Raw genomic sequence first — 17,823 nt, 5'->3', positions numbered from 1 at the left:
TGCTGAGTAGCGTCTTCACCATATCGCTCTACCATTTGTTGCTCATATGCCTCCTACAAAATAATGTTTAAAGTATTCATTAATAATTAATGATAACATTATGATGACTTGCATATATATTGCAATGATTATTAATAGAATTAATACATACCGTTGTCGTTCTCGCCTTCTCTGATACGAAGACTCCCGTGGTCTTCCGTTTATGTGTTTCTACAAACACATCCTTATATGGTACACTGCCTCCTTTTTCTGCTTCCTGCGAAGTTAAATGACAAAAGATTTAGTACACAAATTTGCAACTATACTTATAAAATTAATATTATATATTGATGAGTTACCATTTTCTTTAGGTGGCTCCCAAATGTCTTAGATCCACCTGTGTGTAGATGGGCTTCGGGCATCTTCGATCGATTTTGTGAAGCCTTCGCAGAGCGATTTTTAAATGCATCTCCCGCCCACATATCGCACATTTCATCCCAGTAATCTCTCCTGATAGTAATAGGACCATGGCCCTTCCACAGTAATGGATCATCTACTACGCCAGATGCTTTTTTTGCTGCAGTCTTCATAGTGTGCAGCATGTCTGCAAATCGATTGGCAGCCACCTTCTGCCACACCTTCCTTGCATCATTTTCTTCCACCGTAGTTGCAAAGCGATTCGAAGCCTACAAATATTTTCAGAAAGTTAGTAGACATTGCTTAAATAAATTAAATATGAAACACATTAACTATGAGGAACAACTGTATACCATGAATGAGGACCACAATCTGTCTAATACTTCCTTTGGGTACTCTTTCCATTGAGCAACTGGTCCTGGTAGATGTTGAAGAAGTGAATTCCTAATCTCCCGTACTACTTCTTGTGGCTCAAACCTCGTGCTCCACATGAATTGTTACACAGTAAATATCAATATAAAATATTTAAAAGATATGCAATAATTGAAAACAAAATACTTACGGTCGATTATCGATATACACTATTCGAATGAGTCTTCTTGTGCCAGCCTGTGAAGACCCTGTTTCCTGTGTTGGCTGTTGACTTGTGCGATCAACTGGTGTAGGTGGGTCGTATACAGGCGCAACATCATCTGTAAAAAAATACACACCAAGTTCTCAGAATGTGCATTTGAACTAATCAAGCATCTAATTAGTTATATGATATACCTATCACAGGAGCCCGTGAAGATGAAGGTTGAGCCTGGCTACTACTGGATGAGCGACCACTATAACCTCCACGAACCATATTCTAACAAATAACATATGTCATACAATACATTCAAACAATTCACATCAAGTATTACAATGCATTCAAGTCATTCACATCAAGCATTGCAATGCATTCAAATAATTCAAATCATTGACATCAAGTATTGCACTAATTCAAATCATTCGTTAATTGCATAAATTATAATACATTCAGATAAATTACAATGCATTCGAATCATTCGTATCAAGTATTACAATACATTGAAATAAATTTTTTAATCATTCACACCAAGTATTGCAATACAACTCACATCAAGTATTACAATGCATTTAAATAGAGGTTTGTAGTATAAGATTTTTTTCACTAGCTTGAGAATTCTTCCTCGTCACTAGTTTGACTTTCTTCTTCTTCTTCTTCTTCTTCTTCTTCTTCTTCTTCTTCTTCTTCTTCTTCATTGTTTGCCCATCCACTTGGTACATCATTTGGATCACATTCCTCTATGAATGTTTCATCAGCTAATGGAGATATGACATGCATATCATGCGCAACATCGTGACCATAAGCGAAGTCACAGACATCATCTGATTGATAGTAATCACTGTCTTCAGCTAACTCATCTTCTTGTAACTGATCATACTCGGGGTATAGTTTGGATTTCACCTTGCAAACTGCCCACCATTCATTTCTATCTGACTTTTTTATACTCGGATATGAAGTATAATAAACTTGTTGAGCTTGCGAGGCTAATATGAATGGTTCATATGTTCCAAACCTGGATTTATGATTCACCTCCACAATGCCTGAAGCTTTGTCGAGTCTTGTTGCAGTTGGATCAAACCAATGACACTTGAATACCGTAACCCTGTTATTCATGCCTAAGTAAGTCAACTCCATTATTTCCTCTATAACACCGTAGTAATCATGTTCATTTTCACCGTAGCTGCTACCCTTGACACACACGCTACTATTTATCGTTGATTTGTTTATACCGTAGTCTTTTGTATGGAATCGATAACCATTTACGATATACCCATTGTAGCATTGCACAACTTTGGTCGGACCATTTTCTAAATCACATATTCCTTGATCTTTAACATCACCATGGCGAACCTACGCACAGACATAAACAATTATTGTGATCACGATCAATTAAGTAACTTAGTGTTGTTTATAAGTACAAAATTTATATTAGCTTCTTTACCAACTGTTTCAACCACTCCACAAACTTAGTTTCACGTTCTTTTTGTACTTCTGCATTAGTGAGATGTGAAACTTTGCTTTGCAACTCCAGATCAAATCGTCTGCAAACCACAAATACTTATATTACCGAGCCATGTATCCACATATAGAACATAAAAGGATTTATAATTGAGTTGCATATACATATACTTACTCGATGTATGGGTCGATCGCTGAACAATTAAAAAGAATATAGATGTGTGCTGCATCTTGCTCTCGATCTGTCAATAGCCTTGATCGGCAACTACCAAATGCATGCCCAAGTCGTTGAAATATCGACAGCTTGTCAGCTACAGTTACTTGTTCTCCATCATCGTTACGGGGCGGGCATGTGTAACGTGTTGAAATATGAGGTTCGAAGTACATAGATGAGAAATTTGAAATCTCTTCTAAAGTGTACGCCTCACAAATAGAGCCTTCTACTCTTGCTTTATTACGAACCTTTTTTTTTAGGTCGAACATGCATCTGACAAGAATATACATTTCAAATTTTAAATATCTGTCATTAAAGAGACAAATATAAAAAAACATATACCTTTCAAATGGGTACATCCATCGATATTGCACAGGGCCACCAACCCTTAGTTCATATGGCAAATGTATGATCAAATGTTCCATAACATCGAAAAATGCTGGCGTAAATATCTTTTCTAACAGACAAACAGTGGTGATGACAGAGTCCTCGAGATTCTTTACATCTGATACAATGACCTTCGATGCGCACAATGTTCTGAAAAATCCGCTCAACTCAGACAATACCCCCCATATAGGTTTGTCTAACATATCATGGAATGCTAGGGGTATCAATCGTTGCATAAAGATATGACAATCATGGCTCTTCAACCCATATAACTGTCCATCGTCAATCTTCACAGCCCGAGCAATGTTAGAGACATATCCATCTGGAAATCTCAGTTGTCTCAACCATTGACATACATGTTTTATTTGATCAGGTCCGAGCACGTACTTCGCCTTTGGTTTCAGTACTTTGCCATTATACTCTTTGAGTTCCAATTCTGGTCTTTTACATATTAATTTTAAATCCATACGGGCCTTCGGATTATCCTTCGTTTTTCCTTTAATATTCATTACTGTATTGAACACATTATCAAACACATTTTTCTCTACATGCATCACATCCAAATTATGTCGTATCAATAGGGTCGGCCAATACGGTAGTTCCCAAAAAATAGATTTTTTCGTCCAATTGTGTTCCTTCCCAAATCCACGGAAGGGTGTAGGACTGCGGGCATCTGTTAATACATCTGGAAAGTATCGCAATCTTCTTAAAATCTCTATGCCAGACAATCTTGAGGATGGACCTTCCATTTCAGTTGTGCCTGCTGTAAATGCATTCTTTTGACGTCGGAACGGATGATCGCTGGGTAGAAATCGACGATGGCAATCAAACCAGCAAGGCTTCCTTCCATGCCTCAATCTAAAAGCTTTGGAATCCTCCATGCAGTACGGACAAGCCAACCTCCCATGTGTGCTCCAACCAGATAACATACCATATGCAGGGAAGTCACTGATTGTCCATAGAACAGCGGCCTTCATGTTGAAATTTTGTTTTTTGTGGGCATCATACGTGGTAACACCGTCATCCCACAGTACTTTTAATTCATCAATCAATGGCCTTAGATATACATCAAGATTTTGGCCAGGTGAGGTCGGACCAGGGATCAACAGAGACAAGAAAAGATTTGGACGTTTCATACACAAGCTTGGTGGAAGGTTGTATGGAGTTACAAATACTGGCCAGCATGAGTATGGAGTTGATCTACCCCCAAATGGATTAAATCCATCTGTACATAGACCGAGTCTAACATTTCGCACTTCCATTGCAAAGTTCTGATGAGTACGATCAAAGTGCTTCCAAGCTTCAGCGTCAACAGGATGCGTGATCTTGTTTTCATCGTGTTGAACTTTATTTGCATGCCATCTCATGTGTTTAGCTGTCTTTGAAGACATATACAATCGCTGCAATCTAGGAGTGATAGGAAAGTAGCGGAGCGACTTGTATGAAACTTCCTTTGATCTCGTGCTACCATTGCCTCTTGTCTTTGGCTTGAACCGAGGATGCCCACATGACGGGCATGATATGTCGTTTTCCTGCTCCTTGAAATACAACATGCAGTGATTTGGACAAGCATCAATCTTTTTGTAACCCATACCTAGAGCGTTGACCATAACTTTCGCACGATAGAAATTTTGTGGCAATTTCTCATCTTTAGGCAACATACTCTTCACAATCATGCACAAACGGTCAAAACATGATTGACTCAAATTATACTCGGACTTCAAATTCATTAGTTGAAGAACTGCAGACAAGATAGTGTGACTCTCACAACCGTTCCAAAGTGGCTCATCAGCATCTTTAAGTAAATCATAAAATCTACTAGCTGCATCGTTTGGTGATTCTTCATCTACGGCAGTTCTTACATCACTAGAACTCATAGCAGAACCCAGTTCTGTTCCTGCAGCATCAAATATCAAATCCGTATATGGATTATCGTGCACCACATTCACCCGTGCATCAAAATCGTTTCTAAATTCTTCTCCATGAAACGTCCAGTTCTGATAATCACTCACAAAACCCTTCCTGTATAGGTGATGTCTAACGCCATGAGGTTCTACAAATCGATTATTCTTACAAATCTTGCAGGGACACCTAATCCGACCTGTGGGATCTACCGTACTGACACTCGCCGTTGCAAATTCAATAAAACTATCGACACCATCCATATATTCATGCGATAACTCATTGTCCACTATCCTACGGTACATCCATTCACGGTTTGCAGTCATTCTGTCGTATGATGTTACGAATAGTATCCTAACGAATTAAGAGAAAAACAATCAGAATGCTACAATGAAGAAAATATCAAATTTATCATGCAATATACTATGTCAAACAATAACAAGAATTTTGATGCATGCATTGATAACTTAATATTTTCATGTGCAAACTATTAATGACATGATACAATCATTTGAAGCATGCTTTTATTATAAAATTTCACATGGAAGTCAAAATCAAATTGAAAGTAACTACATGCAAGCATGGATACAATTACATCAAACATTGCAATACATCATAATCATTCATATCAAATAAATGACAAACATGTACCTGCAGCAAACACACTTCAATATCCCACTAACTACTACCACGCATAGCATGGACTCCGTACTCCAAAAATAAGAACACTTCCATATTCATACATTAAAATTATGCTCAGCATGATCTCCGAACTCCAACAAAACAGTCCTAGATATCAACAACTAAGTGAGTGTGTGAACAATAAAGTGTTACATTCAATAAATTAAATAACATGTGATGCGCTTGCCTCACTTACTCACCACGGGTATTTACCCGATTTGCATTGTTTTTGTCACTTACTTACCACGGGTGGCGGGGCACAAGCGAGTTCCGTTGAGAAATCTGCACAAAAAAACAAATTTTTAAAATGAAGTCACCACGGAAAAAAAACTGTTCTGACAAGGGGTCGACTCCCCTGCTGTTCCGACAGGGGGTCGACCCCGTGCCCGGGTCGACCCCCTACCAGAAAGGCAAGGGGCAAGGGTCCTCTGCCGAAAAATGCAGGGGGTTAACCCCCTTCCGGAAAACGCGGGGGTTAACCCTCTGCCGGAAAACGTGGGGGTTAACCCCCTCCGTTTTCCGGAAGGGGGTTAACCCCCTGCCGGAAACGGGAGGGGGTTAACCCCCTGTGAACCGGGAGGGGGTTAACCCCCTGCCGGAAACGGGAGGGGGTTAACCCCCTGCCGGAAATGGCAGGGGGTTAACCCCCTGCGTGAAAATGGGGGTTAACCCCCTGCGTGAACCAGAAGGGGGTTAACCCCCTGCCGAAAACGGCAGGGGGTTAACCCCTTACGTCAAAACGGGGGTTAACCCCCTGCCGGAAACGACAGGGGGTTAACCCCCTGTGTGAACTGGGAGGAGGTTAACCCCCTGCCAGAAACGGCAGGGGGTTAACCCCCTGCGTGAAAATGGGGGTTAACCCCCTGCCGGAAACGGCAGGGGGTTAACCCCCTATGTGAACCGGGAGGGGGTTAACCCCCTGCCAGAAACGGTAGGGGGTTAACCCCCTGTGTGAACCGGGAGGGGGTTAACCCCCTGCGTGAACCGGGAGGGGGTTAACCCCCTGCCGTTTCCGGCAGGGGGTTAACCCCCTGCGTTTTCCGGCAGGGGGTTAACCCCTTGCCGGAAACGGGAGGGGGAGGGCGTTACCTTTCTCCGGGCGGCGAACGGTGGGACCAGCGGACGGTGGGACCGGCGGACGGTGGGACCGGCGAACGGCGGGACCGGCGAACGGCGGGACCGGCGAACGGCGGGAGCGGGACCGACGCAGGAGCAGCGAAAGAAGAAAAGGAAAACCTGGTTGGGATTAGGGTTATTCGAAAGTTAGCGACGGCTTAGCGACGGATTAATTCCGTCGCTAAGCCAACGTAAAATCAAATTCGCGAAAATAGCGATGGATTATATTCTGTCGCCACATCCGTCGCTAGTTAGCGACGGACTAGTTTTCGTCGCTAACGTCGTCGGTAAATGGTGCGATCGTACCGACAAAACAATCTGTCGCAACATCCGTCGCTAATTAGCGACGGACTAGGCGACGGACTATCTTTCGTCGCTACTTTCATAAGATTCAGTGATAATAGCGACGAATATTTGTCGCTCGCCAATCCGTCGCTAACTAGCGACGGAATCTTTCCGTCGCTAACGTCCGTCGCTAACAACCTATTTTCTTGTAGTGTAACCCATTTAATGGTATTTATCATCCAGAAATCCTAAGATTTCATAATCAACAAATATTGGTCATTAATCTTAGTAAAGAAGAACAAACAGGAAAATTAAACTTGTTGAAATTCGCAACGAGTCAAAATTCTATTGGTTTTATCAATTCAATACAAACGAGATCTTTCAACAAATCAAGAAAAGACAACACTTCTTTAAGAAGCCCAAAATATTCCTTAAGGAATAGTCAAAGTGTCCCTCTCAAATTGGACTATTAACTTTCAACATTTTCAAGAAATGGACTTAAGCTCTCACCCTCTCTAATTTAAGCATACCAAGATCATTTGGAATCATCATGCGTGCACAGTATAATATTGCAGACTTTTAATTATTTAAAATATTTAAATAAACCAATCTAAGATTCAAAAAAGAAAAGAAAAAAACAAATTTCATGGTTTTTCGTGGCAAGTTGATCTATACAACTCCATAATTGATCTGAAGATAGGAACAGGGTTACATTTTCTTTTTGGGAAAAGTGAAAAGAATTCCTGTTTGGTTATGGTAAGGGTCTATACATGGTCAAATTTGCCAGCCCATGCTAGGAATCCATGTCCTTGGACAATTATTTGGTGCATGGGGTTTCGTTATTTCTCGGATTATTTGCATTATTCAATTATTCTTGGACAACAGAGTACAGATCATTTCAGTGAATATTTTCTAAAAATTGTGGAAAAATTAAATACCTGCTTTTTATTTTATGTAATATTTATTTGTTTAATCAGTTGGTACCCAATACAACAAGAAATCCTGCTAAAGAATTGTTTCAGTTAGTTTTGCATGTCAGGATGCTTCCTACTGAATGAAATAGTGAGGGATAGCTGGAGTAATAAAATATCTTAGAACGAGCATTTCCATCTCAAAATCCATTAGTTTTTTGTCAATTGGATGGTAGAGTGAGTGGTACACATTGCAAGCTTCTTGATGGTTAGAACTACAAGTAGAAAATTGTACAGCATATTCAGATGAACTAAACCATTTTGTGTCTTTCATAAAAGAAAAAAAATGGAAATTTCTATTTATGGGCCAACATTTTTTTCCCTAACCCCAAAAAAGAGCCTAACATTTCTGAATTTTCTGATACATGCCTCTATTTTCTGAAAACTCCCCGACAGAGATCTCTGGTTAACCTCAATCATATTGGGAAACGTGATTCTCTTCGTTTTATAATTTGACCTTTTGATTTGAAAAGTACTTATTTACCCTGATAGAAAAAAGAGAAAGGTAGGTATAGTATAGTGGTCGTTCCAGGTCTTTTTTGTCATTTGACTCAAAGAGTACATCTCTGTTTGGCAGTTTCCTGAAAAATGAAGGCTTTTATTAAGAAATTCGAGAAATATGAGGCCTTTACTGAGATTGGGGCAAAGGTTTGGCCCATAGATGGAATTTTCCTAAAGAAATAAACAGCGAAGATGATCTGGTTATCTTGTCTTCCACACCTCCCTCTCTCTCTCTATATCTATCTATCTATATATATATATATATATATATGATCTGGGTAGCTTGTCTTCTACACACCTTTCTCTCTCTCTCTCTCTCTATATATATATATATATATGATCTGGGTAGCTTGTCTTCCACACATCTCTCTCTTTCTCTGCGGTAGTCTAGTCAGATCTAACCTGTGAGGTTGGTGCCTTACATAGAAATAAAAAACAAAGATGAACTCTCTCTCTGCCAATAATGCTGCCTATCTAATTGGTGCCATCGCCTGAATAGTTTGGTGACCAGAAATTGGCTAGAATCAGCAGCATTATCACAGAAGTTGGTATCAAATTGATGAAAGAGCTGGCATGCCCTATAGTAAAATATGGTTGGTGCAGTTTTTAATGTAGAATTTTTATTTTGGGGGGCAAAAGTACCTGGTCAGCTCCCTCTTGTCTTTCTCTCTGAACACCCCCCAAGTTTTAAGTAGCTTAGTTAATGAGACCTGTATACATTTTCTGGATCTAACCCATTTTACAGCCCTCCTCACAGGCCTTATTTTCTTTGGTTTTGCCAGAGAAATGTCAGAAGGTCCACCCCAACCGGAAAACAGGCTTCCCTTTTCAGCTATAAGACTCTAAATGAGTCAATTACTTGAGACTAAAATCCAGATCCAACCAGTTATTATGATGTATATATCATCTTGGAATCCATATCAGACCAAGCCTTTTTATGTTCTCAGAAATTGGATCTCATGTGCCTAGGTGTGGGTCCAACAAATATTTTACCCGAAGTTTTATATGTAATGGGATGTTGCCCGCTTTATCCTACAACCGGTAGGGTCAATCCTTAGTCCTTACCTGAAGCAGGCTAAGATCAAGTGCCCACCTGGTCCAACAGTCTAAAGTTTACAGCACTACCATTTTCCTAGCTTTGTGAGCTAATAGTTTGGACCCACCATTGGTAATCCAAAACCTCAAATTGTGTGTCCTTGGAGTTTCTTAGCCAAAAATCTTGGTTTTTCTACACCTACTGGTGCCAACTTCCAATTTCACTCAGCCAAGTACACAAGGAGGAACTTGGATTAAGAAATACTCCAACCAGCCACACTGTAAATGGGCCAGCTCAAGATGGGATCTAGGGATGTCCAAATGTCTGTCTCCTACAACGATAGGGTTGTCATTCTTATCAAATTCAGATTGGTCATTTGGCTCCAAAACCATCAAATAATGCACATCCAATGACAAAGAAAAAGGGTTGAATATTCTAATCAGACAAAGGGGTTGATGAATGTCAGGCATAGAAACACCACATTTTGGGTTAACTGGATATGGGTGACAGAAACCAAGTTGGACCTGGACCCAGCTTGGATGGACTGAAGTGGGTTTGTCCAACCGAAACCTGACCAGTTGCCACGCCTACTCACACCCCACATGTCTGTCTAGGCATTCACATGTCTGGCATGGTACGGGCATATTTTTCTTATGATCCCTTTTTGAAGCTCACACAGAGTTTTGTTATTATCATATTTTAACAGGCACTGAAGATGTATTTATGGGGATTTTTCACAGATTTGAGTACAATTTTAGATGTCAATTAGTGTTTGGATAAGGCTTAACAAAGGCAAAACTGAAAGTTTTAGGAATATCTCAGGGTTGAGAAAATAGTGGAAAACAGATGCCCAAATTCTTCCACTTGAAAATTTTCTTTATGGGTTGACTGGGGAAATTAGATGGTAAATTGGAATCGTTAATCTTTACTTTGGATTTGTAGACAATAGAAAACATGGAAAATTATTCTTTCGAACTCTCATAATTCTCATTACTATCTAGGCAATGGTAGTGAGTGTTCCCTCAAAAAAAGGGTTACGGTTGTCTTCAATTTTTAGAAAAACTAATGAAGTTGATTTTAGTGCAATTTTCTCACTTCACCCAAACAAAAGTGTTGAACTTAAAAGTTCCATCGACTGCTTGAGTTCTTAATTGTGGATCCTACTGAAAAATCTAGCAACAATTTTTAGGAATGTTCTCAAATGGAGTTTTCCGTAAGGAACAGGGAAAATTATGAATACTTTTTTTTTTTTTTGGAAAGTCTCAGTAGGCCCCTAATGTTCCAGGAGACTATCTTCATTAGGAGGAGGGAAAATGAATACTTGAATCCATGAATTTTGCCTTGCCTTTCAAAAAAAAAAAGAACAAACAAGCAAAAATTTACAAGATTCAAGACAAAAACAATCACAATCATAACTTGCATTTCTCATGTCTCTCTAACCTTGATAAAGTGTTCTGATTGCGATTTACAGTTGCAAGACTTTGAGAAAATCCACGTGTCCCCTGGGATGCGGGTTTCACGTGAAAGCAACCTCTTAAGGGAAATTGTTTCCCGAGGGAGTGGCGGTATGACATGGCTTTTGTAAGAAAGCCGTATTTTTTAGTGCCCCCACTAGCATTTTTTCAAGGCATGGATGCTCACACAGCCACACTCGCTCATGGAAACGGGCCATTTTTCGTATGAAAGAGGGTCTCTTTCCCAGGTTATGCGGTGAAACAAAGATCCACTTACGTTACTACTGGTTTTTCCTTGGTTTTCTTGCAGGCATTAGGGTTGTAAACTTCACTAAGGAGAACCGAGTATCTCATTGTTAGGAGGGAAGCACATATGGTTAAAGTTGTCCCCCAATAAGACAGGTTTCGGAGAAAATTTTACACCTGCTTTACTTGGCATGCAGAAGGCTTGTAAGGCCTGAGCAGACCTAGCCCACTAGTTTACAATGCTTGGACTAATCCTAGGTCAGTTGACCATAGCCCATTAAATAAGTTTTGCTGAGTTGATGATCATATTAGCTTAAAAAGGTTCTTAAAAATCCAAAATGTACATACATATGATCTCAACAGTTTGAGGCCCATGCATGTACATGTTTGCAACACCTGTGATTTTGTAATTTTCATAGGTTTCTTGTGATTCTAAATCACATTTTAGTACTTTCACAGGGGCATTGCAAACATGCAAAAATGCAACCCGTGAATGTGATTCCCATCTGTGAATGTTGAAGCCACAAAACTTGTGAAAGTTTTACACAAATCTGATGGTGTATAAAGCTTTCACAAGCGTTAATGCTTACCTTTGAATGTGTTAAAAGTAGTGACACGACGACATGATTCATTCTTACAGGATAGATTTTCACAAGACTCAAATTCACAACCTAAAGGCAAACAAGAGAAAGTTAATGCTTGAGAATGTTAATCACATAAATCACTTTTACAGCTACAAACCTGTGATCAAAACAAACATGTAGAATCAAGACTCTAGAACTCCAACACCCTTAAAATTTGCGGACTCATACAACATTGGATTCTAAGAATCCTTTTGCTTTTGGGCACATATTTTGAGTTTGTTCTAAAAATCAAAGATTTTGGCTAGATTGTGCTTTATTGCACTTGTTAAATTTAGTTGGTAACTTGTGCATTTAGAGTTGAATTGGCTCTGAGATAGGGATGTAAACAGTTCGGGTGCAACCTGATACCCGACACGAATCCAAGTCCATTAAGCGGGTTTAGTAGTTAAATCTGAACCGGTCCGGGTTTGGTATTAAGTTTTGCATTCAAATCTGAACCCGAATAAGACTAAAACTCAAATTCGCCTTAAAAACTGACCTATATAAATGTAAATACCAGGTTTTAAGTTAGTCAGACTGGGTTTGGTTTTATCTTTTTCCATGCAAGCCCGATTAAGTCGGACTTGATAATGCCTAGATCTGACCCAAATCCAAACCATTTACATCCCTAATATGAGAGGAGCCCAAGCCCAAATAAGTGGAAGGATCCTAGATTAGACCCACATCCTGAGTGGGCTAGGCATATACAATGACATTGTGAAAGTAGGTTAGGAAAAAGTGAGCCTTTGTGTCCAGAAGGATTGTATGAGAACTTTGTAAACAAGAATGACATGAAGTATACGCAGAGCAAGTTTAGTTGTATTAGGTTGTGACCCGATAATATAGGGCAACTGAAATATGTGAACTAACAAAATATGTAAACTGGTATGCAATATGATTTTCATAGCTTTTTAATTATTTTTTTCTAAAAATTTACCATACGGATGCCATCTAGATGCTTGGTTTTATAGAAACAGATTCTTAGTTGATCTTATTATGATGTATAAGAAGAATCTTTTAAGGCTTGAAAATCCATGGCTCAAATTTTTGTGAATATTCAATCATAAAAAATCACATTTCTTCATCGGATTACGATGATTCAATAGTCGATTCCAAGCAAAATGGACCACGCCTAATGCATCTCCAGGGTCAGATTTGCAAAATAGGGAAGAAAATATTTGCTCATACTAGTTTACATATTTTAGTTCATATATATATATATATATATATATATATATTGATGATGAGGTACCCACACTGAAGCAACGGAAAAGCCTGGGTGGCACGACCATCATTCCTTACGTGACCTCTGAAAGCTATGAACACATCCGTGCACCAGTGAGGTTTGATCCGAGGTCTTTAACTTAACACTCCGTGGCCATCTTGCAGGATAAAATATATTAGCTGGTCTCTATTGTATATGATGCACTAAATGTTGGGAATTTTTTAGGGTTCACTAAAATTGATGGATTCGATCTCTGTGGCCCCCATGCTACGATGTAAACAGGATCTGCCACATCCAATTTTCAGGATGCAACAAGCCCGAGTATGGATCCCATCATTTGACACAGGATGAGTTCCATCCCGCATTCAAACCTAGCCATCCAATCAACGGCTAAGATTCCACATTTTCACCTGGATGTGGACTGATCATAACTGTCCAGATGCCTTATAACTGGATAGCTAGGATCCACATAGGATGGAATCCTTTTTGAACAAGGCCAGCCATGCACAGGGTGAATGAAACCCTAACTTGTACTACCATGCCCATTCAGGTGGAATTTACAAAACATCTAGTTTGGCTAATTTTTAAAATATGTTGGTAAAGATTATCATTCTTGAAGCATGGTATAAGACAAAGCCAATATAGGACAACGATCTAAGTTAGGTTTATGGTCAAATTTGTATGCAATAATTGCAGCAAAACTTAATTATCACTATACCCCAAAAGTTGCAAGGACTACAAATCTAAAGAAATACCACAAGCTTAGCTTACTTTTAATTTGAAATTTGTCAAGAAATGTCATGCATGCATGAAGCTAATGAAGTCCATAAATTATCTTATTTTTCCAAATCATCTTGTATAAGAATTACTTGATGCTTAGTTCATGAAAAAGGACAATATGATTTCTCTTAGATCAATATAAGTTTGGTGAGATATGGTCTAGGTGGCTAGTAGATGAAGATTTGAATAACAACAAGAAAACAAGTGATTCATAGTCGGCAAAAGATGGAAAAGTGATGTTTAACAACGAAACAAGGAAAAAGATAAAGAGAAAAGTAATTTACAAAACCCCAGCGGAAGTTTGGGATATTACATTCAACCACCTACTTTAACTTTATTCATTTCAAATACCCACATGAGATATAAAACATTTTTGCCACTTTTTTTTTTGGTAGAACAACCATCGTATGTTATCTTCCAGACTATTGTAAACAAATCAAGATAAGAGGTGTTTTGTTCACTTTGTTTGCCTGAACAAAGTTCAAATGAATCATTTTAAGACCAAGGTGTTGACCCCTTTGTCTCAGGTTTGACTCTCACTGAGTGTGTAGGTGCCTTTAACTGGCAGGCTCCATAAGAGCTTGGGTGTCGGTGAACCTAGTCGGGGTTTACATTGCAGGAGGGTAGGCCCATTAAGCAACCCAGTTCTTGGCGAGGGTTCCTCGTTATAAAAAAAAACAAAAAAAAAGACACAAAAATTATAAAATGGGGAGCTATTTGCAATTACAAAAAGGTTAGGTCTCTTTTCTTAAATAGCTGATAAATCAGGTGGCTTTCTATAAATTACTCTAGAGAATTTGTAAATCCCACATAATATTGCATATAAATCATAGAAAAATTAACGGCATAATTTATTCTCAACCATATTAGAAAAAAGACAGTAAACAAGTTTTCAGTGCACCAAGAATTAATTATATGAATTATAATGTCATCATGTAAACATGAGTACTAAAAACAAACTCTATCAGATTAGTATTAGAGAGGCCTTTCCAAATTTGTTTAGCTAATTTGGCTCTGATCTGATTTTGGCTTTTCACCTCCAAATCTGATCACCCACTGAAACCCAACTATGTGTAAAGCATCTGACAATGCTTATAAGGATCTAATTGTTTAGGTTTATCTGACAATGCTTATAAGGATCTAATTGTTTAGGTTTGGTAAAATATTTATCGACCCAAATCCAACCTCTAGACATCCTTACTAGAGTGAGACAGATCCAGGTCAAGGATGATTTTCTACCTGGAATCAACCCTCCTTGCAAAAGCATGCCACTTCCAAGGATTACAGGTACTAAACATATAAAGATTAACTAGTTAACCACCTACTATTATGCAAGCATGGATCCAAACACATGCTTTGGCTGTTTAGCACAAATCTTAATTGGATATGGATCAAAATGCATCGCCTCTAGGCTGCTTACCAATTTCAGAATAACCACTGTGGGTATGGATCTGAGTGCTGTTAAACAGAAAGATGAATGTTCTAATTGATACTCTTGTCAAGTTAAGGCCTGCCCAAGCATGGCAACTACCTGGTGTTGACTCAGGAGTTTTACGCCGATCGATATGGACGGCGACCATAGTAGGGCAGGCTGAGCCAGGGCGGCTAGGTCTGTGCCTGGGGCAGTTTCTAGAGTAAAAATAAAGAAAAAGCTTTGAAAGCCTGTGGCTGGACTCATTGTTTAGTAATACAGGTTTACGTACTACCCCCCTAGTCCCTGACATATTGACAAAAGTTTAAAGTTGCAGCCACATGACCTTTAATTTCGTGAGAAAATGAATTTTTTGCGGTTCTCGCAGTTTTATTGGCAATATATTCACAAAATAAATGAAATTTAAAAAATTTAAATTGTAATATGTATGCACACAATCAACATACAATTGTGATATTTTCATTTGTAAACATCACCATAATTTCAAAATATCATAATATCATTTCCTAAAACAAAGTGAGATTATGGCTTAAACCTATTGCCAAACCGATCTAATAGATCTACTTGTAACAAATTTATAATTAATTCTTATATAGGATTGGTTTGTAGGGACGAAGATTTAAGCACAAGGGCATCAGATACACGTTAAGCATTGGAAGTATCAAGGGGATGATGCTACTAAGGGAATGGAACATGTTGTAATAGTAAGACCTAATGTTTGTGTGACATTTTCATGATACTTGAAAAAATACCCTGATATTTGGTCCGTACTCATATATGTGGGTCCATATGAGTCCAACTCAATCAGGCTCTAAACTACAAGACACGAGCTATATATTCAACATACAAAATGATTCCCACTCATACACTACCCACAAAATGCACGATATACTACTATTTTACCAATCCAGATCCAAATGTCAAGGAATCCAAATCTCTTTTTAGCACTCATGAAACCATCAGTTTTCAACGGAAGTCTGATTCAATCCAAATGCATCAGTTCTACTGTAAATATTGTTGGACAAGGGCTCTGCCTACGTGGCTAAGGGTGTCAGTGGGTTGGGTTTGGTTCCGACCCAGGTGGAATTAGACTCTGACCAAATTTGAGATGATGGTACTAGTCCAGAACCTGGTCCAATTGGACTCACATAATTAAGAGAAACCTTACCCGGATCCTATAAAGATTACATGAACCCTACCAGGACCATACCCAGTAAAATAATATATATTTTTAAATCTTTTTTACATTGAAAAACTGCAGATCATAGTCGGAATTCAGGTCGGGCCAGGATCTGGTATGAAATTGCACAAACCATACCTGACTCTATATATTAATTGGACCCTTTGGGTCGGACCTGGATTCTAATCAGACCTTTTTAATTATAACCAAATTAGCCTGACCCTATAGGGTTTGGTATAGGTTGGGTCCAGGTCAAACCTGACCCATTGACACCCCTAGCTAAGGGCAACCGTAGTTTGTCACCACATGCAATAACCATGGTTGGCAACCAACAGGAGGTATCTCTTGCCGAAATGACGAAGCTGGGTATACTCCCAGGTGGGTAGGAAGACCTCAAGTTTTTTGTTTTGTTTTTTGTCTTTTGTTTTGAAAGGCAAGCTGGGGTTAGGCAGACCCCTATCAGTTATACAACAATACCATTGGGTTTTGAACCAGCAACATCCCAACACAAGGTGATGTTAAAAAAAAAAAAGGTTCCAAAACCAATATTTAATTTAGATTGGCATTTGATCCACCTTGTTTAAAGCATTAATAAAATCATATGTAAAGGGCCACAATATGTCACCTTTTAAAAATTTTATATTATTATAAAATTAATAAATAACTCAGACCCATCAGGCCAGCCCGACTCACGTATATAACGGGTTGACTTTTGGCCTGGTACCTAACAGGCCCAGTCCTAAAACCTTGGCCCAAACCCGGCCCATGGATGGCCAGATCGGCTTGGCCCATCGGGCCGCTCGGCCCAATTGCCCACCCCTAAATATATCAATGCAATGTCCTCATTCTGTGTGTGCACGCGGGCATTACAAAAGTTTATGTTGAATAGCACTCATGGCTCAGCTCAATTCTTCTTGTTCATGTTGGGTTTATTTAGATTGGGGGATGAGTGCAAGCTTGTTTCTTGCAGATGGCCGACTCGAGCACGAACAGGGGGCGTTTGCCTTGGCTCAGCTTTTATAGTCTCGTTTAGATACCTTACGTAGTATTTCTGCATGATACAACTTAAAAGAAGCACTGATTACACGGACATACTTGCAAGTTGCAACCATGAAATTAGAGGTTCCATTAAACTTTTTTTTTTGTTTTTTCGCTTAAATGAGTCAGCCCATGCTTGCTCAGTTCAGGCCTACACGAGCTGAGCTTGGTTTGGCTTGCACGAGCCAGATAAGCCAAACCGGAACACTATCAGAATGTAAACAAGCCGAGCCCAAAAAGCCGCTATTCAGTTTGTTCATCTCGTCTACCAGCCCGAGAGAGAGAGAGAGATGCTATTTGAACCATCTTTATAATGGGCTAGAGGGA

The sequence above is a fragment of the Nuphar pumila genome, chromosome 7 (genome assembly GCF_984573655.1).
Source record: "Nuphar pumila chromosome 7, dmNupPumi1.hap1.1, whole genome shotgun sequence".
In the NCBI taxonomy this organism is placed as follows: domain Eukaryota; kingdom Viridiplantae; phylum Streptophyta; class Magnoliopsida; order Nymphaeales; family Nymphaeaceae; genus Nuphar; species Nuphar pumila.
Note: the sequence above shows the minus strand (reverse complement) of the source record.